General features: G+C 42.7%; 1 protein-coding gene across 2 annotated transcripts in view; it reads left to right on the top strand.

Moving 5' to 3' along the window:
* The first annotated feature begins 3257 nt into the window (after window positions 1-3257).
* fbxl16 (F-box and leucine-rich repeat protein 16) overlaps window positions 3258-13595 on the top strand; it is a 56414-nt gene continuing 46076 nt past the window's right edge. Inside the window, exon 1 of one of the 2 annotated variants that reach the window (XM_015968930.3) lies at window positions 3258-3709. The gene's annotated coding sequence lies outside the window, so the exon portion shown is untranslated. Of the gene's footprint in view, window positions 3710-3743; window positions 4134-13595 lie in introns of those variants that run through there. The other variant, XM_015968931.3, reaches the window with a different exon arrangement.

The raw sequence follows: 13595 nt of genomic DNA, 5'->3' as shown, positions 1-13595 counted from the left end.
GGGAATTAGTACCGAATTGATTCAAATGTCAAAGTTACCCATCCCTAGTGATGACTATGTGACTTTAACTTTCACCTTAAATTCACCATGTCACCCCCTCACTGGCTGAAACACAAGTTTCTTGTCTGTGCTCTCACACCAGGGTCAGAGTTTGCTTAAAGTTGCCACATTTTGCCACCAGGTGTTTCTTTATGCATCACAAAGTTCGTGTAGAAAATGATTCATGCAGTTTTTAGACCAGGCTTCATAAATGAGTCCCCAGGTCGTTTATCATTTGTACAGTAACTGAATGGCCCGTTCACCCCACACTCTGAGGACGGACGTGTGTCCCAGTCCAGGTAGGATGCTTGAGAGGACCAATCTTACCTAGTCCGCATAATTTGGGTCCTTCCTAGACCACTAAGGGCGCCACAGTTGAGACATTGGTGTTTCCTTTCTGGGCGGCAGATGGAACATCCTACAGGGTGATCTCAGGTGTGTTTGGAGTATCTCGTTCTGCTGTCCATCAAGTCACAGAGGAGGTGGTGGCCATTCTCCACCAGGTCATACACCTCCCTAAAACTCCTGAGGATCTGGAGGTTGTGTCTTGTGAGTTTGCTGGGAGGGAACACCACAGAGCATTCCCAGAAGGCAGTTGGTGCAATCAACGGCTTCTACGTCTGGATCAAGCCTCCCAGCAGTCCTATTGGTCAGTGCTACAGAAACAGAAAACTGCTTCCATCCATCTTCCTGCAGGCAGATTGTGACCACCAGGGCCACTTCATCAACACCTACATGGGCTCTGCCAGGGGCTACCTCAGTACTGGTGACATCATCACCCTGGAGGATTAGGCTAAAGCAGATGATGCAGAAAATAGGGGACAGGCTGGTGTGGAGGCAATCAGCAGTGACAGCCATTGATTGAGCCAGCCCAAAAACCCCGTTGATGGAGTGGACGGTGGCAGGAAGCATCCTAAAGCACTCTGCAGACCACCCTTTACGATGCTTCACCACAACAAGTCCAGCCACGGGTCTCAGTTCCAACACTCCATCCATGTCTGGGATCCATGTTCAGCACATCCAGCAACATTCCCAAAGACTTTCTGCCCATTTGATTTGAATAAACCAGGGGTAGACGGTCCCTCCACCAAGCATGTTTTAGATTTTTCTCTTCTTCAACACAGTTGATTCGGCAGTTCAGCAGCTCATCAAGCTCCGCAGAAGCTATTATTCACCCGCTGATTAAAATCTGTGTGCTGAAGCAGGGAGATCACTAAAACCTGCTGGATACCGGCCCTCGAGGTGGTCTACCTCTGAAATAAACAGTCCAGGAAAAAGTCACTCAAATGAATCCAGCACAAAGTGTAAATAACTGTCACGATTTTTATTGTATTTGTTTTAATCTTTAAATAATTTCGCATCTTATAAATAGATTTTTCCCCATATTATCGTCCCTTCTGTTCATGTTCTATGGGTTTAAAAATGACAGCAAACGATAAAACTGGCAATATGTAACCAGTTAATATGTGTTGTAATAAATGTATTAAAATAACAACATTAACATGAAGTAATTCATTCAAAAAAATAACCCAAATAACTTCAACAAGAACAAATAAATCAAAGTTACAACTAAATAATTTCTCTCTGTCGGTCTTTTCTCTGGCCTCCCCTCTGTCCTGCCTTCCTGTTGCTGCCTCATGTCCTCTCTGATGTGCTCCTTCCTGACTTCCTTCCGTCTCCCTGTCATCCCGGTTCCCCCTGCTGAACTTGGCCCTGGAGTGTCTTTGGGGATGGAGGCAATGGGGACAGGAGGCCTGGTGGAAGGCCTCTCCCCAACACCTCATCCACGAGGACAAACCAGGGCCAGGTTGCAACAGTGAGCCTCCCTGTCGCTGGAAACTTGCACACAACGGAAGTTAGAAGTTTTTATTGTTGTTGTACAACAGAGAAAGCTGTGGGTACAGCTAAATTACAAAGGTTCCTTCAAGGTGCTGGTTAGATGAGTAAGAAAATAAGAGAAGGCAAAAGTCAAACCAGAAATTACAAGTGACAAAACAGCCAACAAACACATTTGTTAGGAATTGTACCTACCTCTATCTGTTGGATGGTAATCTGTTGAATGTTGAAATGTTCTATCTGAATCTATCATATGGTGATCTGTTTTATCTGGATCTATTCTATCCAGATCTGTTCTATCTAGATATGTTTTATCTAGATCTATTCTATTTTGATCTATCTGGATCAATCAATCAATCAATCAAAGCTTTATTTATAAAGCGCCTTCCGCAACCCTGTCAGGAAGCCCAAGGCGCTGAACATGGTACAGTACAAAGTAAAATAAAGTGAATAAATCAGAAAATAAAAGCAATTCAAATTACAGATTACAAATTACAAAAAAGGTGAAACATTCTAGTAGAAGACAAATGTGTAAAACAATGGAAGATTTGAACCAATGAAAACTGTGAGATAAAATCAACATAAATGACGGCCTAACTCAAATACATTCAGGGAACGCCAAGCGGAGGAGGTGTTTTTAGGCGGCTCTTAAAGACTGGCAGAGATGGGGACAGCCTAACTGAGGGTGGTAACTGGTTCCAGAGTAACGGTGCTAGGACTGAGAAAGCCCGGTCCCCGCGAGTACGACACCTAGAACGAGGGACAACGAGCAGGCCTTGGTCAGAGGAGCGCAGAGCACGTGATGGGGAATGTCTGTCCAGGAGCGTGGCCAGATAGGGGGGAGCACCACCCTGGAAGAAATTAAAAACAAAGACAAGGAGTCTGAATTGTGAACGGTAGCGAACTTGAAGCCAGTGCAGGGAGGTCAGAACCGGACTGATGTGGTCCCGTTTCCTGGACCCAGTCAGGAACCTGGCTGCGCTGTTCTGCACAACCTGTAGGCGACGCAGTGATGACTGACACAACCCTGCATAGAGAGAGTTGCAGTAATCAAGCCTAGAAATAACAAAGGCATGCAGTACCCGCTCCAGGTGGGCTCTTGACAGCACATAGGATAATTCTATCTTGATCAATTCTGTCTGGATCTATCTGGTATCTGGATCTATTATATCTAGATCTATCTGGTATCTGGATCTATTATATCTAGATCTATCTGGTATATGGATCTATGGTATCCAGATCTATTCTATCTAGATATATCTGGTCTCTGGATTTATTCTATCTGGATCTATCTGGTATCTGGATCTATTCTATCTGGATCTATCTGGTATGTGGATCTATTCTATCTGGATCTATTTGGTATCTGGATCTATTCTATATGGATCTATCCTATCCAGATCTTTTATGCTCTATCGCTTTAAATAAAGAGCCGCTGCGCTCTGTGCGGGTGTGTGCGCTGTGCGGGTGTGTGCGCGTGCGTGTGGAGGAGAAATTGCAGGACCGAAAGGCCGTGCTGTTATGGAGGACTAGACCAGGGCTTTAGCTTCGTGCTGAAGGTATCTCCAGAGGGGGGTAGATCAGCAGACATCCCCCGCCCCACACACACACACACACACACACACACACTCACGCACATTTGGGCTGATTCGGATTCCGGATCATCGTGAGTCTATGGGCTCGGCGGGCGCATCTCCGGCTCACCGATAGGACACCGGACCCGACTGCCTCCTGATCGCTCATTCTGTCGCCCTTCCTGCGCCGCAGCGGGAGAACGGAGCCAGAGGCGGATTTCAGTTGATCATGGATTAAAATTCGACTGGATTTTCATCTGAAGGTAGGTGGAGAGAGGATACTTGGGGAGAAGGCCGGCGGAGGCGGATGCTGTGTCCGGTGAGCGTGAGTGTGTGTGCGTGATGGATGGAGCTGCGGCTCCGGTGCCCCGAGAGCAGGAGAACCGGGCCGGTGTCTGGCTCCCGGTGTTGCGGTTCTTTGTGTGCTCGGCAGGGCCTGATGCGATCGGCCGCATCCAGCTGCCGATTCCTAACAAACACAATTACGTCAGCGTCTGCTTGTGACGCAATCCTTTTTCTCTCCTGGTTTTTATTCCGTTTTCAGTCTTTTGCGTGTTTTCCGGTAATCTGCTGATCCACTCAGCCTCCATCATCTGCGGAGCCGCTTCTCGTCTCGGATCATTCCTATTCGTGCTTTCGGCAGGTGTGGGACAGTTGAAGAGGAAACACCTGTGTGATGTAACTAAGGTCTGGTAGTCCTCATTAATCACACTCTGCTCTTTAGCTGATGTTGTTTTGCCATAATAAACAGTAAAGGGTGGTTCAATATCTGTCCTGTTGGTCTGAATCCCAACAAAATACATTAAAATGAAAGTCCAGATTCAGTTGTAGACATGGTCTGGATGTCAGTAACATAACACCTGATGTAAGGCCTGAGAGGAGTAATACTGTTTACCTAGTTAAATAAAACATCCTCCCACTGCTGACGGCACCAGGGACATTGTAGCATCACACACACTGATGCTTTGACGGGAACATTGTTTAGCCATTGATCTACAAAATGACGTGTAGAGACTCAATTTCTTCTTTTGTTTTGATCATGTTGGGATTTAACTACAAAACAGTGACATTTATCCACCATGTTTAACGTTAGTTAGCGGTCTGTTGGTAAAACTGGCAGATGATGCTGATGACTGACATCCAATTTAGTGTTGAGCTCTTTCAACACAGCATTACAGCTAACCAGATAAAAACAAACAAACAAACAAGCGTAAACAATTACACAGATGGTTAAAGGAATAAAAATGTCCCATTCTGATATCATTGTCAGAAATAGGTCTGATGTGGGCCCAAAAACACTGTATTGGGTTATGTTGGACTGCATCAAAAACCTCCGATATTAGCGGTCTGTTCCGCTTTAAAGAGCAAGTCAACCCCAAACCAACTTTTTTTTGCTGATAAACTATATAAATGTGTGTCTAATCACGCTGCAGACACGTGTGGTCAATAATTTGGTACTTCAGTGCATCTTAGTTAAAGTTTAAATATTCTGCCTAAAACTGTCAGTGTTGCGCCGTCATCAGGTAAAAACTCTGCTCTGTATTTGAATTTAAATCTGCTAAGAGGTATGCTATGATGTAAACTGGTACATTATGATGTCACAATGCCGTTGTGTGTGTGTATTTGTTAGCAGCTCCGCCGTCTCGGTCTGCTAGGCAACAGCATTTGTTGCATTTTTCAAACATGAAGAGGGAGTGAAGTAAGTTTCTTGTAGGGGGTGACTTGCTCTTTAAATTTCATTCCAGCAATTCTATCCAGCGTGCAAAGCACAAGATCAGAACAGTGCATGCTAGCAAAGTAGCGCAGCAAGAGCAATGTCGGCCGTGTGGCAGTATTCTCCATTAAAGTCTGAAAAAGGCCGTGTGGCTCAGTGCAACACAAGCAGGACAGTTTAATACGTCCAGCCTCATTGTGCGTTCGAAGCAGCATCACAAAACACTGCAGAAGGATTTTTGCAGTGTGTGAAATTGAAACTTAGGACACTCAACTTGTAGCAGTTGGTCAATGGACAATATTGTTGTTTTTCCACGTGTCCCTTCCCTCAGCAGTTCCAACCATTTGCTGACAGTAAAACATAACTAAAGTGACCTTCAATTATTATTATGCACTCCAAAAATATATCTTTTTGTTTATTTATTGACTTAAAATATATTTTTTGTTATTTATCATTATGATCATTTGTCATACATGATGTTTAAGCTTTATATTTATGCAACCAATGCTTTTTAAACTGTGTTTTTTTTCATGCTTACTGCTGTGGCTTTTGTTCTCTGAGTAATATCACTTGATCAAGTCTTTCATACATTTCACACTACGAAATATGTAAAAGTATGTATGATTGGTGCTGATTTTGTGTCGGACCGATATCGGTATTGATCAGTACTGAAGGCTGCAATATCAGGATCGGAAGTGAAAAAGTTGCATCAGAACATCCCTAATAAAAGCCAAACAGGCAATTAGAACCATAAAATCAACAAATGTAAAACCTGAAGCCTTAATACTAGAACCAGGTCAAAAGCCAAGGAGAAATAGTGCGTTTTCAGACGAGATGTGAAAGCAGCAATCGAAGGCGCTTGCCTAACCTGCAGAGGCAGAGTTCCAGACTTTAGGTGCACGCATAGAGAAGCTCTTCTCCCAGTGGGCCTTGCTGAACTGAAGGATGTGAACTGGACAGAAGAGCTGATTGTGAGACCTGAACCGCTCTCGGGTCACTGGAGCGTTGGGGACCATCATCACCCAGCTCATGGTGGAGGAGTCAGAGGTCTTTTTGTTTTGTGTGCTGTTAGGAAATTCTTTAATTATCATTCATATTTTTGGAGAAGAAATATTACTTAAGAACATTGTATATCATACTCACACTTTTCAGTTTTATAAGTTTTTCTTACTGAGAAGCAGAGGAGTTGAGATGCCAGCCATCCTGTAACCAGAGGGTTGCAGGTTCACACCCTGCTCGATCTGTCAGTTGTGCTCTTGGGCAAGCCTGCTGTAACGTACCAAAAGGGGCCATTTTCACCTATATATTGACCAACATAATGACCTTTCATCTGCAGAAATGAATCCACTTTCTGTTTGGCCTTCCAAACCCGGAAGGTTCTGCAGTGCTTGTTTACTTCCCATGAAGACAAAACATTCAAACAAACATTCTCACCCAAGGTTCTTGCACTCACTGTGTGAACGCCAGACATCAACGTTCTTCACTCTGAATAAGTGAAGACTCCACGATTTTACAGCTCACAAGTTTACAATAATCATGTGTGATGAATGAACAAGAGGTTTACATGAAATGTTTGAATAATCTGTGCTTAAATGAATGAATTTAAAATGAATATTGTTACAATATAAATTTATGTCACACATCAGTGTGTGATTTAACATGTGAATCATTGTTTACACTCATACTGTACACATCACAATAATTTACATACTAAGGTTAACATACGCTTCACATAAGGTTAAAGATTCATATTCACAGTGTTAACAATCTTGTATCTGAAGGAGGGCGTGGCTTTCTGAGGGATGTTGGTAAATACTCAGAAACGTGTCAGTTCTGATTGGCCAAACTTGGCCAGAAATCATAACAACGTAGTTTAATAAAACAAGACTTAATTCCCGAGTCTTTCAGTTTCTGGCTGACCCTCGAACCGGCCAATTCAGGAAAGAAGCATTTTTGAAACCATCTTCTTCTGTGACCTCCTGTCAAAGCCTTTCTGCAACGCTGCGGCTGATACCAGACAACCATCTCTAAGCCAAACAAACATCAACCTTAGACGCAAATAAGCATTCCAGCCTCCTGCCTTCACCTGGAGGGATCTCAGACTGGACGGGTCCTATCGGAACTATCTACGGGTTCCTGATATCAGAGTTCCCTCCACCGGCAGTGAACCGAACGAGAACCTCCACACCAAGGGTGCGTAGACTTGGCACGACAGATTGCGTTGATGCTGTTTTTAATAAACAACTCTCTAGTTTAGAACCAAACAACACTTTTTTTACACCCAGATTTCACAATTTCTCTCAGATACAAAGAACGGTTGCTACAACATCTAGCTTCCCTCACAGCACCTCACATGCACCACATCTCAATATTCATATCTTGTCACGTATAATCATTAGTTTAGGAAAAAGAATTAAATTCATTTTATAAACTATATACTTGTTTCTGTCTGAATTAATACGAAGTGTGTTTATGGTCCCTGAAGAAGTAAAGAACCCTAGAATCTTCTGATTAAACATTCAAAGATCATTCAGATTGATATTTCATATTTGTATGGAATCATCACATCTTATTGGTCATAATTGATATGTATTAATTGCTACACTGCAGATGGTGGTCAGAGGGACAGTGGCTGCACCAACTGTTTCTGTCAGTGTGCCCCAGGGCAACTGTGGTTGCAATGTGTTTTTATTTTTATTTAGTTTTTCCTGAGGGTGGCGGTGGGGGGTTTAGGAATGTGATTTATAAAAATGACCCATTTACCAGCTCCCACCTAGTGTGAGTCCTATGATTATGGATATTTCAACCTTTGTTGCATCCAGAAAAAATGTTAGATGACATCAGACACCATGGTTAGCTTTACACACACACACACACACACACACACACACACACACACACACACACACACACACACACACACACACACACACACACACACACACACACACACACACACACACACACACACACACACAGCGTGCAACTGATTGCTGTGAGACCAGGTTGAAGGGAGGGGGGTTGCAGCGCACCTCCGATCGTTGCCTGGGACAGTTCTTACATAACCCAGCAATTTTCTGGGCTTCACATGACGTTGCATCTACTTCACCAAATGCAGATGGTAGGGATGCACCGATACCGATACTGGTGCCGATACCGATTCCAGTATCGTATCGGTAAAAGTTAACCAATACCAGGAACCGGTACCAATGCAATTGCTTGAAAATGGCTTCACTGTAACTTGTCATTTCTGTTCACCTAATATTTTAGTTCTGTGATGATTTCTTTTCTTATATTTTACTTTTTATCTACCTCACAGTCCTTTCCTGTTGAAAGCAGAGAAGAAAATAAAATCTGTATTCCAAATCATTGCATATTTTTGTGTGGTAGAAGTATCGGTGATGGTAATCGGTATCGGCGAGTACTCAGATCCAAGTATCGGTATCGGTAATCGGTATCGACGAGTACTCAGATCCAAGTATCGGCATCGGTAATTGGTATCGACGAGTACTCAGATCCAAGCATCGGTATCGGTAATTGGTATCGGCGAGTACCCAGATCCAAGTATCGGTATCGGTAATTGATATTGGCGAGTAATCAGATCCAAGTATCGGTACCGGTAATTGGTATCGGCGAGTACTCAGATCCAAGTATCGGTATCGGTAATAGGTATCGGTGGGTACTCAGATCCAAGTATCGGTATCGGTAATCGTATCGGTGAGTACTCAGATCCAAGAATCTGTATTGTATCGGTTTGGAAAAAAGGGGTATCATTGTATCCCTAGCAGATGGGGGTCCGGAAGTAGCTGGTGCTGCACAAAACCCTATGTACTTTGGTGACTGAGCGTTAAAATGCTGAAATTCTACGCGTTCGATGGTTATTACAATCACTCTAATCAGGACAAAGACACACTTTTTTTTTCAAGTCCTGAATGTAGTGCGCCACAAAGGACTTAAAAAATAAGCGTACTGAAAGAAGACAGCAGAAGTGGATCAGTAATCTACGACTTAGGAGCTCAAACGGACAATACTGGAGTTTACAGCGATCACTTTAAGAGATTACTGGGTGTTTTATTAAACAGTTGCTTAGAAACAGCCATAAAAACTACAGGTTAACAGTTTTATACTGTTTTCACGTGTCCTTACTGCAAATAGCTTTCAGAGTGCTAATGTTTTTAGCAGTAAGCTTAGTGTGGTAATGTGGCGTTTGTACCTTACTGAAGTCAGACAAACGTACCAGAAATTTGGATTTAAAAAGGCATAAAAAGTTAGTTACAAGTAGATCCAAGCACATACTGATCGTTAGCATTAGCGATAGCATTAATATCAAGAGTTAATGAAAAAATAGCACAACTCACTGCTTACCCGAGCAAAACAAGACGTTCGTCATTTAAAGCTTCTCCGGATCACTAAAAGGTTAACCAACCTGAAATAAAACTGCTGTAGGCGTCCAGGCTTGTAAAAGGCTTTAGTTTGGTTTGCAGTGTGATATGAGAAAGACAGCTCGAGGTAGTTTGTTGCAGATCACTTCAGCGCTGGGTCAATCCTCCACAGTGTATGAAAAGTGCGACTTTTAAAACCGTATAGGACATAACGTAAAGGAAGAAGTCTTTTTTCGCGCCTGTGCCAGCTCATTTAAAGCTTTCATCCATCGCGCTGTGTTCTATCTGCGTGTTTTGTTGCGGAGCAAAACACTTCCTGCCCCCCATTTGTGTTTCGCGTGGCTGCAAACGTCACGTGAGTCACATGAGTGAAACCCAGCAATAGGTAGAAATAAGTTTCTCGAGCTGATAATTAATGCAACATGTTGCTACACTCCCGTACAGCCCCGCTGGACAGGACTAAATGGTTATTATGCAAGATTTTGTTAACGTCACAAAAACATAGATGTTTATTTGTTTTTATTTATTTTATAGTATAAATGCATGGTATAATTCTTGTTGCCAGTATTTGCAGGGCTTGGGGATGTATTGGGTTGGCTTATATAAGTTAAACCTCAGCCGATACTCTTTGGGTCATAAAGTATGAGAAAGTGTATTGGCCTATTTATACTAGGATTTAGGAGTTGTTTTTGTGATTTTCTTGTATGTTTTTCTTATTTATATTTGTCCTGATTGTGCCCCATGCAATTTTAACAAATAAATAAAATCAACATTAATTTAAAAATTGTCTTGAATAATCGCAATCTCATTTTCAGTCAAAAATAATCGTGATAATCATTTTTGCCATAATCAAGCAGCCCTACTGGCAGGGTGCAGCTGTTTAATGCCCAGATCTTGTTCTTGCCTATGAGCTGATTTCTTAGGCTTGCCTTACTTGTAGGTATTCGGCTGTGGCTCCTTTTCTTGTGGCTTCACCGAGGTTGCCATTTGCATGTGAATATAAAAGTACAGGCCAAAAGTTTGGACACACTTTCTCATTCAATGTTTTTTTTATTTTCATGACCATTTACAAAGAGGCCAACAAGTGCTAAACACCTCTGGGAACTCCTTCAAGACTGCTGGAAGACCTCAGGTGACTACCTCTGGAAGCTCATCAGGAGTGTGGAAAGCAGTAATCAGAGCTTTTTTGGCTAAAGGGACAATGTGTAGTTTTTATTGTTCATCACTGTAAGCTCCCATCAAAATGTTGTTGAAAATGAATGAAATGATGCCCAGTTGTTGAAAAATATTGGTGGCTTCTTAACATATAACCATAAAAATCGGGCCTAAATTACATGGGAGTGGGTCTAAGGCCCAATCCCAGTACTCGCACTTGCACATTTGCACCCTTTAATTGCGCGTTCCCGGCCAGGGGGGCAAGTGCGTAGGGTGTCCCGATTCTCAAGTGTGGAAGTTGGCCATGCCGCCATTGCACCCTTAATCTGCACTTCGCCCAAGTCTGCAGCGATACGGACCTCGGGCAAGGGCATTACCCACAAGTCATTGCTGCAGGAGAAAAGGCTCAAGTTCCTTTTCTGAAAAAATGTATTTTCTAATGAAATTAGTTCATTTTAGGGCAATTACTTGATGCTCTGAATGTTTTAGACAAAGCAGCAATGAAGTTAAATTTATTTCAAATAGTTGTTTTTTGGAAATTGCTAATAAAGGTTTTTGAAAAAAGTTTCATAGCAACCAGCATCCCGGCATGTGTCGCGATCGATACATGCTCCCTGTCTGAATTCTGCAATTATTTGCACACTTGTGTACTATGCACTCGAAGCCTACTGCACACTTTCTCCAAGTGCACTTTGCACAGTGCAAGTATTGGGATTGGGCCTAAGTTTCAGGGCAACGCCGTATTAGATGCCATGTTTCGTTCTACGGGAGCTTGTGAGGACAAAATGCAATGACTGATTTTTACAAAACTTTCACCATTCATGAACATTATTATTTTACACATTTACCTCCTTACTCATTGCCACTGATGAAAGGGAGTCTGATGTGCTTGTCATTTTGCTGAGGTGTTGAAAAGTAAAATGTAGGTAGATTTATCGCCACTACGCATTTTTGCCAGTATAAAACAATAAGTTATACACTTGTAATATGTATACATTTGATACAATTCAGATCATCTTCAAAACTCAGTCACACACCCAGGGCCGTTTCAAGACATTTTGGGGGCCAAGGCAAAACAGAACACCTCCCACCCCTATAACTGGGCTCCCCAGAAGCCTCTGTGTAATCCATACCCTGTCCAGGAGTATTAGTTATACAGTGTTTGTAAAAGCCCCTCAGACATTACTGACATGTTTTAATATTATCAGATGAAAATCTTAATTATCAGACATGCTGTCTCATCTGCTTCTTTTCTAAACTTGCAAAAAGTAACAAAACCATTTGAAAGCCACTATTTGTGGATTCTCTGAAAGTTTCCATGGAGTGTGTGACAACTTATTTTTTCATTGAGAAATATAAAGTTGGAAAAAAGTGTAAGAGCAGCCAGACTAATGTTCAGATAAATTGTGATTAATCACAATTAATTACAGAAAATTGTGTGATTAATTAGTTAAATTTTTTTTTATCGACTGACGGCCCTCATAGTTTTGATGCCTTCAGTGAGAATCTCCCAATGTAAATGGTCAAAGACAACACATTGAATGAGAAGGTGTGTCCAAACCTTTGGCCTTTACTGTACACACACACACACACACACACACACACACACACACACACACACACACACACACACACACACACACACACACACACACACACACGTTAACACAAATACCTAATCAGCCAATCACATGGTGGCAACTCAATGCATTTAGGCATGTTGACATGGTTGAGTCGATCTGCTACAGTTCAAACCGAGCTTCAGGATGGAGAACAAACGTGATTTAAGTGACGTTGAACATGGCATGGCTGTAGGTGCCAGACGGGCTGGTCTGAGTATTTCAGAAACTGCTGATCTTCTAGGTTTGTCACACACAACCATCTCTAGGGTTTACAGAGAATGGTCTGAAAAAAGGAAAACATCCAGTGAGCAGCAGTTCTGTGGGTGAAAATGTCTTGTTGATGCCAGAGGTCAGAGGAGAATGGCCAGACTGTAACTCAAATAACCACTCGTTACAACCAAGGTATGCAGAAGAGCATCTCTGAACAAACAACACGTTGAACCTTGAGGCAGATGGGCTACAGCAGCAGAAGACCTCACCGGGTGCCAATCCTGTCAGCTAAGAACAGGAAACTAAGGCTACAATTCACACAGGCTCACCACAATTAAATAATAGAAGATTAGAAAAATGTTGCCTGCTCTGATGAGTCTCGATTTCTGCTGCGACATTCTGATGGTAGGGTCAGAATTTGGCGTCAACAACATAAAAGCATGGATCCATCCTGCCTTGTATCCACGGTTCAAGCTGCCGCTGCTGGTGGTGTAATGGTGTGGAAGACATTTTCTTGGCACATTTTGGGCCCCTTAGTACTAACTGATCATTGTTACAACACCACAACCCACCTGAGTAGTGTTGAATACCATGTCCATCCCTTTATGACCACAGTGTTCCCATCTTCTGATGGCTACTTCCAGCAGGATAATGCACCATGTCATAAAGCTCGAATCATCCCAGACTGGTTTCTTGAACATGACAGTGAGTTCACTGTACTCAGACAGCCTCAGCAGTCACCAGATCTTGCCAACAAATCTGCAGCAACTGTGTGATGCCATCATGTCAACATGGACCAGTATCTCTGAGGAGTGTTTCCAGTACCTTGCTGAATCTATGCCACAAGGATTAAGGCAGTTCTGAAGGCAAAAGGGGGTCCAACCCGGTACTAGCAAGGTGTACCCAATAAAGTGGCCAGTGAGAATATATATGTGTCTATATATGGTATGAGTGTCCACCCTGGGACAGGGAGATCATGGTTCAAATCCCAGTTGGTCTACGGGGATGGGTCAAATGTGGAGATGTCATTTCTCCAGTGTGTGATCATGACTAGTGGGACTTTAAT

The sequence above is a fragment of the Nothobranchius furzeri genome, chromosome 18, assembly GCF_043380555.1.
Source record: "Nothobranchius furzeri strain GRZ-AD chromosome 18, NfurGRZ-RIMD1, whole genome shotgun sequence".
Taxonomy (NCBI): domain Eukaryota; kingdom Metazoa; phylum Chordata; class Actinopteri; order Cyprinodontiformes; family Nothobranchiidae; genus Nothobranchius; species Nothobranchius furzeri.
This window is presented reverse-complemented; position numbering and strand designations above follow the sequence as displayed.